Source organism: Schistocerca serialis, chromosome 6 (genome assembly GCF_023864345.2).
Source record: "Schistocerca serialis cubense isolate TAMUIC-IGC-003099 chromosome 6, iqSchSeri2.2, whole genome shotgun sequence".
NCBI classification, from domain to species: Eukaryota; Metazoa; Arthropoda; class Insecta; order Orthoptera; family Acrididae; genus Schistocerca; species Schistocerca serialis.
The window spans coordinates 39,015,880-39,035,930 of NC_064643.1; the positions used below are offsets into that span (position 1 = coordinate 39,015,880).

General features: G+C 39.4%; 1 protein-coding gene across 1 annotated transcript in view; it reads right to left on the reverse strand.

Moving 5' to 3' along the window:
* Positions 1 to 495: 495 nt before the first annotated feature.
* The window catches only part of LOC126484219 (uncharacterized), a 108,424-nt gene continuing 88,868 nt past the window's right edge, over positions 496 to 20,051 (reverse strand). Inside the window, exon 6 of the mRNA XM_050107633.1 lies at positions 496 to 715. The gene's annotated coding sequence lies outside the window, so the exon portion shown is untranslated. The remainder of the gene's footprint in view (positions 716 to 20,051) is intronic.

Here is a 20,051-nt window from a genome sequence, read left to right on the forward strand (position 1 = left end):
TGGAAAGCCCAGACTGATGATGTTCCATTGAATAGCTTGCATGCTGGTACTTCTTGATGGCCCAGCACTGAAATCTGCAGCAATTTGCAGAAGGACACTGAACGATTCTCTTCAGTTGTTGTTGGTCCCATTCTTGCACGATCTTTTTCTGGCCACAGCAATGTCGGAGATTTGATGTTTTACCAGATTCCTGATATTTATAGGACACTCGTGAAATGGTCATATGGGAAAATCCTCGAACCATCGCTACCTCGGAGATGCAGTGTCCCATCGCTCATGCACCGAATGTAACACCACGTTCTTGACAACCTGCCATTGTAGCAGCACTAACCACTCTAACAACTGCGCCAGACACACGTTGTCTTACGAGGGGAGACCCAAAAATACCCTGAATTTCTTTCTAGAAAGCATATACTTTATTGTTTTCAAATACAACCTTAATCTCCTTCGAAGTACTCTCCATTAGCATTAATACACTTGTCCAAACGTTCATTCCAGTAGTCAAAGCACCTTTTAAATTCGTCCTCTTTGTACATGCTAGCACTTTGATGACATTGCGTTTTACGTCTTCCACATCCGCAAAACGCTTCCCTCTCAAGTCTCTTTTCATCCTCGGGAATAGGAAGAAGTCCGAGGGTGCTAAATCCGGCGAATAGGGCGCGTGGGTCAAGGTAGTCGTCTTCGTTGAGGCCAAAAACTGGCGAACGCTGAGAGCCTATAAAATAAATAAAATAAATTAATAAATAAAAATATATTGTTATTTAGATATTGATTATTCTATCTGTATGATGGTGATTGTGATTGCAATTGTATTGGCTTATCTGCAACGTGGACGTTTAATTATTCGGTATCAGACGCTTGACAATGGCTTTTACGTAAAGGCAATGTTACTCGTAGTTGACCGTGAAATAAAACTGAATAATCGGACTTCGTAATTAAATCGTTTCCAAAGACTGCTGCGGTAGGTGCGGACTCATAATCTAAATCTCAATATTACAATAATTTGCCAGCCATGCCAATACGTCGTACAGAGGTGATTGTCTACTAAACATAAAAAAGTTACACAGTTAGATAAATCAGATATATTCAATGAATAAGCCTACAGTTCATAATCCTACTTACTTTTATAAATATAAATTCTTTACAGAATCGAGTGCCTAGTGTGGTTGCAACTCGCAGTATTCTTCTATAACATGAAATATGGCGGTGTGCCAGACAATAAAAAAAAATACGTGCTTCTCGCACCACTTCAACCAGAGCTCTCTCTTTCTTAATCAAACATAAGAGTAACGTAATTGTGCTTTTGTTTTATCAGCGACACAGCGCTGCAGTTGTGTGCCATAGGCTTTATTTATTTGTCACTGATTATTTATTTAATTAATATTTCGCGTTTCTGAGGAAACTCACGCTCGGCATGCAAATGTGCCTTTATATTGCCCCCTGAATTGCGAGGCGAAAGAACACACCTGCAGGCGAGCAATTCACCTAAAGGCACAAGAAAATCTAAGTTATCTACAACTATTTACATGACTTACATTACACATTATACACATTATATACAAAATTTGAATGACGCGGGTGCACCGTAAAAGTTCTAATGTTGGCAGATAGAGTGCGCGCATGCGCAGAAGCGTCTGTGTAACTGCGGCACTGCCGTTATATCATACAGTTAGATCACGCGGCACAGTATTGCAGATCATATTGTTCGTGTGCGCGCGTTTTTCAGTCGTTGCACAAAGAAAATATTCAACCAAGATTACATATGAAGACTACATTCTATGACAGGTAACTTAGTTTTAAATTTACAATATTTGTTATAACACAATACAACTTAGATTGTTGAATGTTCTTAATTACATAGTATTGTTTTGAAATACTTCAAAGAAAAATGTCCGTATTTTTCAGGTGCGTTGACCTATACACATCGTGTCGTTATTACAGTTCATATTCATCCGCTGCACAATAATTTTTTACAGGTTAGTATCGTCGTGGTAAAGTTTTTTTGATCACAGTAACATCGTTGTATAACAACGTTATTAATACATAAGCGTGTCCATTTCTCATTTCCATTATAGTCGTAGTGATGCAGTTGGTTGTGACTAAAAGCATTGCTTATTACAGATCAGACGTGACCCGTCGAGTAATTGGTCCACGTGCAGTTCGTTTTTTACATTCCGTGGAAGCTTGGCTGCAGAACCTCGGACGGCACATAGCTGGCGTCGATCCTTGGACAGTCCAGGTAAGAGTGTACGTCACATTTCGAGAACATTTCATTCCCTGAAGTTCCAACCAAAATTCTTCCACCCGTCGTGTTGTTTTCTGGACAGGCACTTTGTGTCCATTTAATCCAGTTAACATCTTGAAGTTGGGTACTGTAGTAATGTCACCAGACGATGCACGAATTACGCACTTCACATTTTCAGTTTTTTGCTGAATATAGCTCACCTAAATGTTCGTAGTTATTAATCAAGGAAATCGTTCATCGCGTTTACATAGATACGCTGCATAATGAATGGCATTAACAGTTTCTTTCACATAGGTTTCCGCGTAGTTGCAGAGTTAGTAATGTTCGTTAATGTCCGTGAACAGTGGTTCACTATGCAATGTCTTTTTGGCACTCGTTTTGTTCAAATTTTTACATAGTAACAGTTACACTATACATCAGTTAAAAAAATAAGTAATTATACATACACACGTCACATATTTTCTTAGCATAAACATAATATAGTTGCACATAAACATGTTTACATCATCATTACATCGCTATAGGTTATTACATTGTGTCACATTTGATTTCATGAATTGCAGATATTTACATCCTCTTTAGCGGTTTTGCTGGGATATTATCGATGTTTTTTGTGATGTCATCTGAAATTAAGATAGGTTAGACACAACATTCATTACATCAGTAGGCAAGACCAGGCGTTTTCACTACTCAATAAATATTCAAAATAGTAAGAGAGAGAAAATGTTCGATTCCTCGCGTTTTGTGCGTGTGTGTAGAGTGTCTGTGTGGCCTTGACTACTGATAGATTAGACACACATCTCTCAACACGAAAAGCATCTATTTCTCAAAGTAAAAGATCGCTTCACAGATGACGTCTGTCAGTTCGTCAGGTGTCACACCAAGTCAGTGGTACCTTCAGTAACAAATGTTCCGTGAAAAATTAATATGTCATCCACTGCTACGTAATCATAAATTTTACTTTAATATTCCGTCCTTCAGGTGGAGGCGCGCGCTGAAAGAAGAGTTCTTCTGTCTTCAACTGCGTCACTGGAACCGCTGAAATGAAAATTTCTATACTACTTATTATCTGTGTTGTAACAACAGAGTTTTTCGTGTTGCTTAGCAATATTTTGATGGGTATGACCTTGACATTATTCAGCATGAAATGCTCTAAGATCTCGGTGTGCGTATAGCCCAATAATTTTGTTAGTTCTAGGATGTTGTAACAGATACGCACCAGGATGCGGTATGTTAACAATTATATAAGGTCCTTCATATAGCAGACACCACTTAGCGTTGCGTCGTTTGAGTGCTACAGATTTATGATGAGTACGAGGTAGTACAAGCATTCCTACCTCGAATTTTTGTTTTCTTTTTATTATGTTTCTGTGATGTTTGTTTCGTATTTGTGCGTGATGTGTCAATGTAGTCAATACTTCTTTTATTTTCTGTTCAGGTGTGATTTCCTTGTCTGACAACTTAGGTAATGGTTCTATCCACTGATCGTTCTGTTTGCAATTGAACATGATCTCGTTAGGTGTGTAATTCGTATCGTAAATATTTAAGCTATTGTGTACGTCTTCGAAAAGACTTAGGTAGGACACCCAATTAGTATGTTTTGATGAAATATACGTCCTCATGAATCGATTTAATTCTCGGAAAAGTCTCTCAGTCGCGTTACATTGTGGACTAAACCTCGAAATAAATATACTTTTAATGTTATTGTCCTTCAAGAAATTTCTCCATTTGTACCCAGAGTAGTATGCTGCATTATCTGATAGAATTGCTTTAGGTTTTCCCACGTGCGTCAGGTAATCACTTGAGAATATTCGTATTAAAGCATTTGCAGTGGCGGATTTTAAAGCATAAAGTTTTACATGTTTAGAAAATATATCGTAAAAAGCTAAGATATATTTGACGCCTCCAGAGCTTGCTGGATGCGGTCCACTGATGTCAGTACACAGAATTTCCAGGGGTTTACTAGGTAAAATAGAATGTAAATCTGTTTTTGTGGATAAATTCTGAGGTTTTGATTTTTGACATATGACACATGTTTTTAGTTCCCTGTAAATTTTTCTTCTCATATTGCTAAAATAACAGTATGTGCTGAGCTTTGCCAAACACTTTTTCGTCCCATAATGACCCCAAACTAAGTGTGTGTGCCAAATTAGATTACGTGCAGACTCTTTGGGAATGCATACACACCAGTTAGTAGCATTTGGATGTCGGCGGTAAAATAACACATCATTGTGTAACTTGTAATATTTAGTCAAAGGATGATTGTGTTTTTCCACCAGTAATGTTATTATCTTATACCAGTGAGGATCAGATTTTTGTAATTCAGCCATGTTTCTGCACATATCAATATAATATTGGTGATACTGCTTGTCTTGCATCAAGAGAATCCTGTAGTCATTTATATTTTCTAAGTCACTGTTGGTATCATTCATACCTTGTGGAAGTCTAGACAAAGTGTCTGCAATGGTGTTGTCCTTACCTCTTATGTACTTAATTTCAAAAGAGCAGTTCTGAAGTGTAACTGCCCATCGTGATAGTCTAGGATGTACAAGTTTACAAGTTAACAAAAATGTCAGGGCCTGGTGATCGGTGTAAATTACTGTATGCTTTCCAAATAAATAATAATTGAATTTCTTGAATGCCCATACTATGGAAAGTGTTTCTAACTCAGTAGTGGAGTATGTACGCTCACATTCAGTTAGAGTGCGACTCGCAAACCCAATAATTCTTATCTGTTCCTCCTCTTTATTCTTTACAACTTGAAATAAGCAACAGCCCAAGCCAGTACGTGAAGTGTCACAAGTCATACAAAAATCTAAATTGAAATCTGGATGGCTCAATATGTTAGCATTCACTAAAGCATGTTTAATTGTATTAAAGTCATTCTGGCACTGTTCCGACCAGATCCAAACTTGATTCTTTCTGAGTAGATTTAGCAGATGTTTACTGTTCAAAAGTGGTTGTGGCAAAAAACGTCTGAAAAATGAATATGCCCAAGGAATGATTTTAACTGCTTTTTAGTTCGAGGGCTAGGAAAGTTTCTGATAGCATCTAATTTACTGGGATCCGGACGTATGCCCTGTGAATTAATGATATGTCCTAAATACTTTATCTCACTGCAACCAAATTTTGATTTTCTTAGGTTGGCTGTGACTCCAGCTTGTGCAAATTTTTCTAAAATTCTTTGAAGAGTGTCAACGTGTTCATTCCAAGATTGTGTAGCTATCAGTATATCATCTACATAGTGTGTGACTGTCTCAACTAAATCGTCGCCAAGCACGGTATCCAGGGCTGTAATGAATACCCCAGAGCTGACATTCAGTCCGAAGGGTAGAACACAAAACTGATAGGTTCGCCCCCCGAACATAAATGCAGTATATTTCCGAGAATCAGGAGTGATACCCACCTGCCAAAACGAATTAGCGAGATCTATTGTGGAAAAATATTTTGCATCTAGAAATTTCTGTAATTGCTCTTCTAAATTTTCAGGTTTTGTGTGAACCGGTAAAATTATTTCATTAATAGCTCGTGCGTCTAACACTAACCTAATGCTTCCATTTGATTTTTTGACAACAAGTAGAGGACTACAATAAGGTGAGGTGGATGGTTCAATGACCTTCTAGTCTAACATTTGTTTTAATTCTTGCCACACAGCAGGTCGTTGAGATAACGGTACGTTATATGTCTTATGGTAGAAGATCTTGTGAGGCTTAACTTCAATCTTGTACACATACGTGTTGATAACACCTAATCGTTTGGTAAAAACTTGTAAATATTTGGATAACACTTCCTGTAGTTTTATACGTTCATGTACACTGAGAGCTGTAGCTTCACTTATCTTATGATCAAGCAATGTTTTCAAGTCCATTATCTCTGTATCAGATGAGTGTGTTTGCATGTCTTGAATGTCAAGTACTAACTGAACCTTGTACCCTGTACAGTGTTTGTCATGCTTTAGAGTTCTCCTGTCCAAATCAATAATAATTACACTGCCTTTATCATTTAAAATACATTTACCTTTGGAGAAGTCTATAATGCAGTCCTTCTCGCTCATAATATCTATTCCTAATATGCAATTTGTCACAAGGTTTTGTACAACCAGGAATGGCCATTGTACGGTTCCATTACCTATTTTAACGTTTACAAAAACTTGCTTCGTAACCCTACATGACTTATTACCTAGTGCAGTAGTTATTTTACAGTTTTGGGCAGGAAACTCAGGCACAGGTTCCAATTCACACATCTTTTTATAGAAATTAAAAGACAAAACGCTCACAGCTGCACCTGTATCTAGGATAATAGTAGTTGGAATCCCACCTACTACACCAGTAGTAGATGCTAAAACAATTTCATTTGTGTTTAAACGACATTGTGTACTGTCTTGTAAAAGTTCATCTGATATATTGTTATTGTGGTTGTATCTTATAAGTAAAACAGGTAGTTTTTGTTTAGATTTACTCGGCATATCATTATTCTGTTGTTCAAGTGTGGTGTCAAATAACTGATTAACATTGAAGTCGCCCCCCAAGAATTCTTCAGCCATGACCTGGGGCAAAGTAGTGACTGTTTCTAGTTTGTTGGATTATCATTTGTACTAGGTACTGACACAGATTGAGGTTGTGCATCAGGTGTCATTTCTATTATATTCACATTCGGATATTGCCTATTATGATCTCCAAACTTTTGCGGTTGTTGTTGCTGTTGCGCATTATAACTTACCTGTCGGTCGTAAGGTATGCTCCAATTTTGACCTGGTGGATGCTGTGGTAAAGCAGAGTTTGAATGAAAGTACTGATCGTTACGAGTCCAACCTTGATGCTGTCTTGGCTCGTAGTTATTATTATTTCTATTTCTGTTTGTGTTTTTGTTATTACCTTTGTATCCGTTGTTACCGTTGTAGTTATTACCGCGGTGCCTCTTGTATGGATTGCCGCATGAAATGTTATTACTGTTGTAACTATTGTTTGTATTGGAATACGCGTGTTGATTTTGATTTCCGTATTGAGACGGCATGTGAGTTTGCTGTTTTTGTTGTACCGCGTATCCAACTGTGGGCGCGCCAGAATTGTGTTGGCAAGCCTGCATGTTTTGCATACCACTAGTGTAAACATTGTGGCTGCTGTTTTGCCGCGCGAAGCGCTGATCTTCAAGTAACATGTCAACCGAATCTAAAGCTGTTAAAAAATAATCTGAATCGTCATCCGGGATATGTAGAAGTTTTTCCTTAATGTTGAAAGGCAATTTGGCCTTCAACGCTCGGAGTATATCATGTGTTGCGACTGGTTCGTCTAAAAAGTGTCCCATGTTCAAGTATTTTTCAAAATATCTGCGTAAGTTACCATTTTTACTGTTAAGAGTTTCAGGTTCTAAAATTTGTCATCTGAGTCGCTCCTGGACGGATTGCGACCAGAATTTGTTCAGAAAAGCACGCTCAAACTCACTGTACGTGGTACATACATCAGCTTGACTGTATGCCCAGACAGCTGCATCGCCTTGGATGTAACCGACAATATATGAAATCCTTTTCCGGTCACTCCAAGTGCGTGGAAATGCGTTACTAAAAGATTTAAGAAAAATCACCGGATGAATGGTTCGTTTTTCTGGGATAAAAATCTGAAATTGCCTGTGTTTCATTAAGCTTTCATCTTCCTTCGCATTGTGATATGGATTTATTCCACTGTAATTACTGGTATGTTCAGCTGGCGAGTAATTACGATAATGTTGCTGTGGTTTACCATGATAATAGCTTGTGTTTGTGTTTCCACATCGTGGTATGTGTTGTAGTCGTGGTGTGTTTTGTTCTTGTGTATTTGTCGTGTGCGGAATGTGTGTATCATACTCGAATGTATATTGGTTTCTGAACTGTACATTTTGACTGATATTTTCGTTACATTCAGACTGTAGTTGATCGGTGAATTGTCTCATGGGTGCAGTGACGGATTGTACTGCGTCACTGATCAGCTGTTTGTTATTAGTAATGTATTGCGCTACGGAGTCGTGCACAATTGTTGGTAAATTTTCAGGTAAGCATCTATCAAAATGTTTGTCTTTGTTCTCAACCCAATCATGAAATTCTTTATTAATATTTTGAAAATGAGCTGAGCATCTGATTGTAAGATGTCAGTCAGGTGTTGTTCAACATTGTCAAATTTATTCTGTACGTCAGTAATTCGTTTTTCAAGGTTGTCATGTACTGAAGGGTATGTTTGAATTTGTTCAGTAAGAACTTCACACGTGACATTAAGGTTTTTTACTTGTGTCTGTAAAAGTGCTACGTCAGTTGTAGTCTTTTCTTGTCTCGTATAGAGCTGGGAAAATTTAGTACTGAGTTCGGTCATCTGTTTGGTCAGTGTGGCGTCTATAAGTTCCACACGTTTACACAAAGTGTCATTACCTATCTTGATTGCTATGAGATCAGATTTGATTTCGTCATTTTGTGTTTTTAACTGTTCATTTTGTGTCTCTAATTGTGCCTTTAAGGTTGCCATGTTTTCGGCGTTCTGTTTCCTTATGGTTGCCATATTTTCTGCGTTTTGTTTCACTAGCATTTGTAACATGTCGGCAATGTTTACCGTTTGCAAGGTCTCTGCCCCCGCCGCGTCATTAGACGTGACGTCATGCATTAACATGGGCTCTGATTGAGATTTTGAAATTTTTGTAGTGGACGGCCTATCGTCAAAATTTTCGTCAACACTTGCGTCAATGTTTGATGAATCGTCACTACCGGTTGCTGTCGTAAAGTCATTTTCTAACACTTGTCTCACGTCCGAGTCGGATTGCGTCTGAATAGTACGTCCTTGCTGTTCCATTTTTGCGTATTGTTTTCTAGTTATTACCATGCCACACGTGATATATGTTTCAAGAAAATTTTTGACACTGATTTTAAAATAAAATGTAGTTGAGCATGAATCGCTCGTAGCAACAATGGCTGTCTGTTAATTTAAAAATATAAACTGAATTTGAGATTATTGGTAATGGCTGCTGGCCATGTTACATGATATCGTACAGAAGTCGGCCATATTGTACACTCGTGTATTGGTATTGTTGCATATGTTATTGTTTAGGGAAAAGTACTGAGAATGAAATTTATCACTGAAACTGTTATGCGGAAAAGAAACACTAGAGAATTTACTGAAAAGCTAATACACTGAATTATATGTCTGGTCAAGCCTGCTAATGCAAAGATGCTGCGTCTTACCTTATTTTGCTGGAAGTTTCATTGCGTCTTCCCGCAAAATTTCAGAATTGGAAAATATCTTCAGATTTTGTTATCTCTCATACATTGACGTCCAGGTCCAGAAAGTTGATTTTTTACATGAAACAAAGAGAACAATGTAACAAATGACAAAATAACAAGTCCTGTCACGGTCGCCAATATAAAATAAATTAATAAATAAAAATATATTGTTATTTAGATATTGATTATTCTATCTGTATGATGGTGATTGTGATTGCAATTGTATTGGCTTATCTGGAACGTGGACGTTTAATTATTCAGTATCAGACGCTTGCCAATGGCTTTTACGTAAAGGCAATGTTATCGTAGTTGACCGTGAAATAAAACTGAATAATCGGACTTCGTAATTAAATCGTTTCCAAAGACTGCTGCGGTAGGTGCGGACTCATAATCTAAATCTCAATATTACAATAATTTGCCAGCCATGCCAATACGTCGTACAGAGGTGATTGTCTACTAAACATAAAAAAGTTACACAGTTAGATAAATCAGATATATTCAATGAATAAGCCTACAGTTCATAATCCTACTTACTTTTATAAATATAAATTCTTTACAGAATCGAGTGCCTAGTGTGGTTGCAACTCGCAGTATTCTTCTATAACATGAAATATGGCGGTGTGCCAGACAATAAAAAAAAAATACGTGCTTCTCGCACCACTTCAACCAGAGCTCTCTCTTTCTTAATCAAACATAAGAGTAACGTAATTGTGCTTTTGTTTTATCAGCGACGCAGCGCTGTAGTTGTGTGCCATAGGCTTTATTTATTTGTCACTGATTATTTATTTAATTAATATTTCGCGTTTCCGAGGAAACTCACGCTCGGCATGCAAATGTGCCTTTATAAGCCGTGTGTGCGGGAGAGTTGTCGTGATGCAGGAACCATACGCCAGAATCCCACAAAGCTGGACATTTTCGCGACAAATGTCTGCGAAGCCACTTCATAGCTTCCAAATTGAATTTGTCCCTGAAAACCAGACAGAAAACCAACAATTCTGAGTGTACTATCCCTTTGATGTCAAGAAAACAGATCAACGCAGTTTTCACATTCGATTTCACTTGTCGAGCTTTTTTTGGTCGAGGTGAGCCAGGTGACTTCCATTGTGATGACTGTTGTTTACTTTCTGGCTCGTACCATAGCACCATGATTCATCACCTGTAATGATTTTGTTGAAGGATGCGTTCAAAGATGATCCACATTTTTTCATTTCGAGACAGGCTTGATCGCGACGATCCCTTTGATCTTCGGTACGAAGGCTTCGGCACGAATTTTGCTGCCACTCTTCGCATCCCCAAATCGATGGTCGAGATGCGCTGAATTGAGCTCCAGGACAACCCGGACAAGTTCTCGAGTAGATCAATTGTCCTGCTCCGATCTTCACTGACGAGATGACGGATTTTGTCAATGTTGTCTTCGCTTCGAACAGTTGAAGGTCGACCGGAACAGGGCTGATCTACAACTACCATTTCTCCCCTTCTAAACTGAGAAAACCATTTGAACACTTGCGTTTTACTAAGAACACGGTCTTTGTAGGTCGTGTGAATCATCGCAACAGTTTCTTCTGCGTTCTTGCTGAGCAAGGAACGAAACTTCACTGCCGCTCATTGTTCGTATGAACTAGCCATTTCCTCATGTCATGTCTGCACTGTACGCACACTCAAAGAACTGCCAAAGAAACCACCCTTCTCACTGTTGTGTGACGCCACATGGCGGAATGACTCAGCAGAGCTCCTACTACAAACCTCTGGCGGCGCAACCTGCTACTACAAGTACACAATGTGCAGCATTACAATTCCAGTTACTTTTGGGTCCCCCCTCGTATATAAGCATTCCTGACCCCAGCTCCGTATTCTGCCTGTTTACATATCTCTGTATTTGAATGAATACGCACCTATACCAGTTGCCTCTTTTTTTTTTTTTTTTTCCTTCAGTGTGTTAGTGCTAGACTAGTAGACAGGATTACAACCAAGCCTCCTATACAAGTGCAAAGGTCCAGGTGACACTGCAAGTCTGTTAGCTTCAGTCTAGATGTCTCAGGCAACTTCAGCACAGTGGAGACTGATATAGTTGGTTCCGTGTTCCACGGGTCATTTGTACAACTGATGTCTATGATGTGGAACAAGTCATTTTACATTGTCATTACCCAATCATATTATGTAAAGAAACTTTCCCACTTTTTGCAAAATTAACTTATCTGTGCCTTGAGAATTTTATATCACAGTATAAATGACCAAACATTTTGTTGAGACCATTCTGCACCTCTTTCCGTGCTAAGGCCAAAACTTTAATGTGCAGCAATGAATGTCATTTTGGCTTCTGGTATCGTATTTGTGTGTCTCGTTGTTTCTTTTGAACTGCCATAGATTACTAACAACAAACTTCATGAGGGAATAAATAGACTGAGAGGCAGTAGTTAAAATGCCTAACTCCTTAAACAGATGTCTATAAGATGATCATGGGTGAGCACCACACATTCTTACAGCACATTTTTTAAGCAATGAACAGTTTCTTTCTCAAAGATGAGTTATCTCAGAACATTATTGAATGGATAGATGTATAATATGTCAGATTACTGATTTCTCTCTCCCCAAGATTTGCAAAGATTCAAAGTGCAAATGTGGGTGGTCTAAGTTCTTGTAGGAGTTGCAGTTTTTTTTCAGTTTAAATCCTCATCAATATGGACACCTAAAAATTTTGAAGTTTCCACTGAAACTATTGTTTCCTCACCATGTGAGGACAAACGTATTCAAGAAACTCAAGAAATTTCCAAACAATCTGTGACAGTACAATCAAGCTCGTAAGGTGCAAGCTTAGTGTGGGAAGTGTGTGTGTGTTGTGTGTGTGTCCTGACCTGCCACAAATTTCTCTCCTGTGCCAACCTCTTCATTCTTCATCTCGGAGCTGCACTTGTAAATACATCCTAAATTATTTGCTTGATGTATTCCAGTCTCTGTCTTCCTCTTCAGACTTCACCCCCTACAACTCCCTCTGGTAGCACAGAAGTTATTCCCCAATGGTCTTGAACAGATAGGGTGGACAGTAGGATATCTGTTTTCTTGTCACAGTTTTCCATATATTCCTTTCACTGCCGATTCTCCAGGGAATGTTCTCACTCCTACTCCTCCTAAATTTCAACATTCTTCTGTAGCATTTGTAGACTATAAAACATTGTATCAAGTGCAGCAGTATATAAATTCCTGTATACCCCCTGAACCAAAAATGTATCTGTAGAACCTGTTAAGACTGTCGCAGGAGAGTTAAGATGAAATTCCTATATGGGTAATGTCACTGATTGGGTTGAATGCCATTTAGACCCACACAAATGCTATTTTCCAAGTTTTGTGCTGCCACTGTGTGATGCAGAAGTAGCTAATGTGAATAAAGCTTAGTGTGTGTGTGTTTGTGTGTGTGTGTGTGTGTGTGTGTGTGTGTGTGTGTGTGTGAGAGAGAGAGAGAGAGAGAGAGAGAGAGAGAGAGAGAGAGAGAGAGAGAGAGAGAGAGAGAGAAATGTCAGAATAGTTTAAAACTCTTTGTTAAGTGACTACCAGGTTACTATATTTTCTATGTGAAGTTCAAGGTCCAGCGATATCATCTGTGATTTAAGCTCTTTAGGAACGTTCTTGGAAAAGAAGGTATAATAATAAGGGGTCACTAATTTCTCATATCCTTACAGGACAATTGACAAATGTAAATCCAGCAGGGTATAATTATTTCTTCATCAGGCTGTATAGATCCCATCACGAAAGTAGTCTTCAGGGATGTGGAATGAGCCAAGCTATACAGTTCATTAACAAAAGACAAGGAAATTGTGACAACCTAATCCGTATGCTGCTTGAACTGACCTTTGGTTTATGAGTTTCAAGGGTTTAAAAATAAAAATAAAAATTTTGTTTTTGATCAATCGATGATTGTTTTAAAATCCTGTAGCTCAAAAACTATACAACCTATAGAGGTCAAACTTGCACCATTGTTTTCCTCTAAAAATTACCTTCAACTTTATATGTAACATGACTATGCTACCTAAATCTGAAAATTTTAAACTATTCCAAAAGAACATTTCTTAAAATTTCCAAAATATGTACCCTCGGATTTTTTTATAAAAATTACATGTGTTGTCCAGTCTAACTGACTACTTGCATGCAAAATTTCAAGATTGGATCTCAATGGGTTCTTGTATAAAATAATATTTTACTACCGCAATACACACTAGTGAGTTGAAAAGCAGACTATTTCTAGGCTATGAATACTAAGGTAGGCCTATGTAATTCTAACAAACTTAAATTATTATGTTAGCCTTTTTATGCAACATTACCCTCTTTTTGTTTGTTAATTCATTAAATGATATGGTGTTGTTTTAATTTAATGTTCATGATTCTTTTAACTATGCATCAGAAGAAAGTGAACACATTTTAATTGGTAATATACATGCTACAAGTTAAAATTTTGAATAAAGCCACTCACCTTCATCCATAGTTGTAAATGGCAGAGATTATCTTTTTCTTGGTTTTCCAGTGTTATTTGTAATCATTTACAACAAGTTCCTTATATTAGAAATTGGCATATAAGTAATTTCAGTTGGGGAAAAAAGATTAGCTTCTTTATATTTGCATGGATAGAACTGTATTTGTAATACTAATTGGTATTTACAAAGTTAATACACATGGTATTTATACAACTTAGTGTTTAGTGAGGGTAGGTGTAACATAATTTAAACGTGCTTCTTTTATGATCTTTTAAGATATTTTTCCTAAGCAAGAGAAGACAACTTCATTTCTTTAGCACTTAAAGTGTAGGTTGTTCCCGTAGCTGTTGTTGGATTTGCTGTTTGTAAAAGAGTATTTCCTAGGACATCTATTATATCGCTTGGTTGTGGATAGTAAAAAGACAGGGCTGGACCCTTTGGGTGAAAAAAATTTATTCAGTACATGCCCTGTATTTTTCTTCAATGGATCCTAGCCACCAAGAGTCATCGTAAGCTACTGTCACAAAACCAGCAGCAATATTTTCCATATATGACGGTGTTATTTGGTTCAGTGTTGTCACATATTAAAGAGACTCGTCCAGGCTAAAATGATAGGGCTTGACGGTAATTTGACACTCTGTGCAGGGTTTATACGAGTCAAAAGTGATTGAAACTTTTGTGTTTCCACAGTCACTAAACCGAGGAAGTAAGTATTCTTTGGTCAATTCATAGTCCTCTGTTAAGCAATATTCAAAGTCAATTTTTTTTATGTTTTCCATGGCAAAGACATAAAGTGATTTGGGTGTTAATATTTGTTGGTCATACGGTCTTTGTAAGCTGGCTTTAGCAGCTAGCCGCTTAACAGTTCCACCGAGGCCATCGCATGCACTCTTGCCGTGGGATGTTGCAAAGAACTCCCACTCTGCCTCAACTTCAAAATCAGTTTTGTGCAAACACAAATTAAAGAAGTTTTTCTTATTTTTATATTGTGTAGCACTGCCGTCAGAAAATTAAGTAATCTTTTTAAGTGCAAAAGACAAGGTTTGCTTCATGATTTCTAGCAGTTTTTTCTGGAATACGTAGAAAGCGACTGGATTATGATTCAGGCAATCTGATATGAAGACATGCTGCAGATGTGTTAGTTTTCCCTCCCATTTATAATATATGATGAAAGAATGCAGTGAAGCTTGGGTGGTAGTCCAGTGGAATGATTGTATTTAATCTTGTACTACAAAAGAGTAGTTTTCTGCAAAATCACAGTTGACTACTATATGGCCTTCAGTTAAATTGTCCTTGATATCGCTGTAGTATTCTTTCTGCTGACTAGCTATAAATGAATGAGTTTTTACCTTCATTAGAGTGTCCGGAAACTCATCCATAAAGTCATCAGTACTTTGTACTACAGTATCCATCAAACACCTATCTACAGTTACCCACTTTTTGTAGTTAACTTCAATCATATTGTCAGTGAACTTTGCATTCAATAGATCTTTAAGTCTAGAGACACCAGGACATTCTTTACAAATATCCATAAAACATTGTTACGATGGTGGATTGCACATCATCTTGGCTAGGCAGGAATGATAAAATTTCAAAGCAGTTACATCTCCATCCAAAACAAAATTTTGCATCTTAGCACCATTCATCATTAGTTTAATGTTTTGGTGTAAGGTACACACACAAACAGTATGTGTGCCACTTCTTCCAGCCACGATACAGTTCCTTGGTCTTAATTTGCAAAACTTGGAAAACCCAATTTTGTTTGCAGGGATCTTTTCCTTAAGTAATTGGTATATTTCTTGCAAATTTGCCAACACTAGCCTCTTTTGAACCTGGATCTTTCCATCTTTATTTCTTATAGTCACACAATCTTTTTTCCCTGGCACCATTCTACTAACATAGTCAGAATTGTAGAAGTCTTTTACACAGTCAACAATATACTCATTTAGAGTTCTTCCAGGTTTAGGATTAGTAAAAGAAAAAGGAATTTTGTCAAATCCTAACAGTTTTACTGCACCAGCCATGTAGTTTGTCACTCCAAATTCTTCTTCTATTTTCTGACAGCTCCAACTCATAGGTAAGATAGACAAAATCATCATGTTTTCACTTCTTTTTGTTGTTTGAGCAAACTTTTCTTTTAACTGTTGAGTAATCTCTGATTCATCTTCGGAATGTTCGGTAATAACTTCTTCAGGGCTCGATTCTGGTAGTAAGTTCTTTTCTAAGCTAGACTTTATTTTATCAAGTGTTTTCTTTGTATAGGTAGGCACAGAAAAATTTTTCTTCTTTAGTGGTGACTCACCAATGAGTTCCAAAGACTTGTTGAAATAGTCTACGGAAGATTGAGGATCAATAAAAGAATCATTTACATTTTCGCTACTCCAAGGTAAAACTACTTCTTCTGTTTTGTGTTTGTCACTAATCTTTTTCCTACATACATCACATATTTTCATGCCACTAATGATTCCTAAGTCTAGAGAGCACATCCAGTCTCTTACAGTTCTTAGTGATTGTACACAGACTTTCTTATGTTGTTCTACTTTAAAAGGATTACAACATTTAGCAACAATAATCGCCCAATTCTTCTGAGATGCCGTTTCTGTAACGTAACAAATTTTACTATCAAAAAGTACGTGTGTGTGTGTCTAATATATATATATATATATATATATATATATATATATATATATATATATATATATATATATATATATATATATATATATAAACAAAGATGATGTGACTTACCAAATGAAAGTGCTGGCAGGTCGACAGACACACAAACATACACACAAAATTCAAGCTTTCGCAACAAATTGTTGCCTCATCAGGAAAGAGGGAAGGAGAGGGAAAGACGAAAGGATGTGGGTTTTAAGGGAGAGGGTAAGGAGTCATTCCAATCCCGGGAGCGGAAAGACTTACCTTAGGGGGAAAAAAGGACGGGTATACACTCGCACACACACACATATCCACCCACATATACACAGACACAAGCAGACATATTTAAAGACAAAGAGTTTGGGCAGAGATGTCAGTCGAGGCAGAAGTGCAGAGGCAAAGATGTTGTTGAATAACAGGTGAGGTATGAGTGGCGGCAACTTGAAATTAGCGGAGATTGAGGCCTGGTGGATAACGGGAAGAGAGGATATATTGAAGAGCAAGTTCCCATCTCCGGAGTTCGGATAGGTTGGTGTTAGTGGGAAGTATCCAAATAACCCGGACGGTGTAACACTGTGCCAAGATGTGCTGGCCGTGCACCAAGGCATGTTTAGCTACAGGGTGATCCTCATTACCAACAAACACTGTCTGCCTGTGTCCATTCATGCGAATGGACAGTTTGTTGCTGGTCATTCCCACATAGAATGCGTCACAGTGTAGGCAGGTCAGTTGGTAGATCACGTGGGTGCTTTCACACGTGGCTCTGCCTTTGATCGTGTACACCTTCCAGGTTACAGGACTGGAGTAGGTGGTGGTGGGAGGGTGCATGGGACAGGTTTTACACCGGGGGCGGTTACAAGGGTAGGAGCCAGAGGGTAGGGAAGGTGGTTTGGGGATTTCATAGGGATGAACTAAGAGGTTACGAAGGTTAGGTGGACGGCGGAAAGACACTCTTGGTGGAGTGGGGAGGATTTCATGAAGGATGGATCTCATTTCTGGGCAGGATTTAAGGAAGTCGTATCCCTGCTGGAGAGCCACATTCAGAATCTGATCCAGTCCCGGAAAGTATCCTGTCACAAGTGGGGCACTTTTGTGGTTCTTCTGTGGGAGGTTCTGGGTTTGAGAGGATGAGGAAGTGGCTCTGGTTATTTGCTTCTGTACCAGGTCGGGAGGGTAGTTGCGGGATGCGAAAGCTGTTGTCAGGTTGTTGGTGTAATGCTTCAGTGATTCCGGACTGGAGCAGATTCGTTTGCCACGAAGACCTAGGCTGTAGGGAAGGGACCGTTTGATGTGAAATGGGTGGCAGCTGTCGTAATGGAGGTACTGTTGCTTGTTGGTGGGTTTGATGTGGACGGACGTGTGAAGCTGGCCATTGGACAGGTGGAGGTCAACATCAAGGAAAGTGGCATGAGATTTGGAGTATGACCAGGTGAATCTGATGGAACCAAAGGAGTTGAGGTTGGAGAGGAAATTCTGGAGTTCTTCTTCACTGTGAGTCCAGATCATGAAGATGTCATCAATAAATCTGTACCAAACTTTGGGTTGGCAGGCCTGGGTAACCAAGAAGGCTTCCTCTAAGCGACCCATGAATAGGTTGGCGTATGAAGGGGCCATCCTGGTACCCATGGCTGTTCCCTTTAATTGTTGGTATGTCTGGCCTTCAAAAGTGAAGAAGTTGTGAGTCAGGATGAAGCTGGCTAAGGTAATGAGGAAAGAGGTTTTAGGTAGGGTGGCGGGTGGTCGGCGTGAAAGGAAGTGCTCCATCGCAGCGAGGCCCTGGACGTGCGGGATATTTGTGTACAAGGAAGTGGCATCAATGGTTACAAGGATGGTTTCTGGGGGTAACGGATTGGGTAAGGATTCCAGGCGTTCGAAAAAGTGGTTGGTGTCTTTGATGAAGGATGGGAGACTGCACGTAATGGGTTGAAGGTGTTGATCTACGTAGGCAGAGATACGTTCTGTGGGGGCTTGGTAACTAGCTACAATGGGACGGCCAGGATGATTGGGTTTGTGAATTTTAGGAAGAAGGTAGAAGGTAGGGGTGCGGGGTGTCGGTGGGGTCAGGAGGTTGATGGAGTCAGGTGAAAGGTTTCGTAGGGGGCCTAAGGTTCTGAGGATTCCCTGAAGCTCCGCCTGGACATCAGGAATGGGATTACCTTGGCAAACTTTGTACGTAGTATTGTCTGAAAGCCCGACGATCAAGTACCACGGTCGTGGAATCCTTGTCCGCCGGAAGAATGATGATGGACTGGTCAGCCTTCAGATCACGGATAGCCTGGGCTTCAGCAGTGGTGATGTTGGGAGTAGGATTAAGGTTTTTTAAGAAGGATTGAGAGGCAAGGCTGGAAGTCAGAAATTCCTGGAAGGTTTATAGAGGGTGATTTTGAGGAAGAGGAGGTGGGTCCCACTGTGACGGAGGACGGAACTCTTCCAGGCAGGATTCAATTTTGATACAGTCTTGGGGAGTTGGATCATTAGGGGTAGGATTAGGATCATTTTTCTTCGTGGCAAAGTGATACTTCCAGCAGAGAGTACGAGTGTAGGACAGTAAATCTTTGACGAGGGCTGTTTGGTTGAATCTGGGAGTGGGGCTGAAGGTGAGGCCTTTGGATAGGACAGAGGTTTCAGATTGGGAGAGAGGTTTGGAGGAAAGGTTAACTACTGAATTAGGGTGTTATGGTGCCAGATTGTGTTTCTTGGAATTTTGAGGTTTTGGAGGGAGTGGAGCTGCAAGTGGGAGACTGAGTAGATGGGAGAGACTGGGTTTGTGTGCAATGAGAGGTGGTTGAGGTTTGCTTCGTGGTTACACAGGCCTGCCAACCCAAAGTTTGGTACAGATTTACTGATGACATCTTCATGATCTAGACTCACAGTGAAGAAGAACTCGAGAATTTCCTCTCCAACCTCAACTCCTTTGGTTCCATCAGATTCACCTGGTCCTACTCCAAGTCCCATGCCACTTTCCTTGATGTTGACCTCCACCTGTCCAATGGCCAGCTTCACACGTCCGTCCACATCAAACCCACCAACAAGCAACAGTACCTCCATTACGACAGCTGCCACCCATTCCACATCAAATGGTCCCTTCCCTACAGCCTAGGTCTTCGTGGCAAACGAATCTGCTCCAGTCCGGAATCACTGAAGCATTACACCAACAACCTGACAACAGCTTTCGCATCCCGCAACTACCCTCCCCACCTGGTACAGAAGCAAATAACCAGAGCCACTTCCTCATCCTCTCAAACCCAGAACCTCCCACAGAAGAACCACAAAAGTGCCCCACTTGTGACAGGATACTTTCCGGTACTGGATCAGATTCTGAATGTGGCTCTCCAGCAGGGATACGACTTCCTCAAATCCTGCCCAGAAATGAGATCCATCCTTCATGAAATCCTCCCCACTCCACCAAGAGTGTCTTTCCGCCATCCACCTAACCTTCGTAACCTCT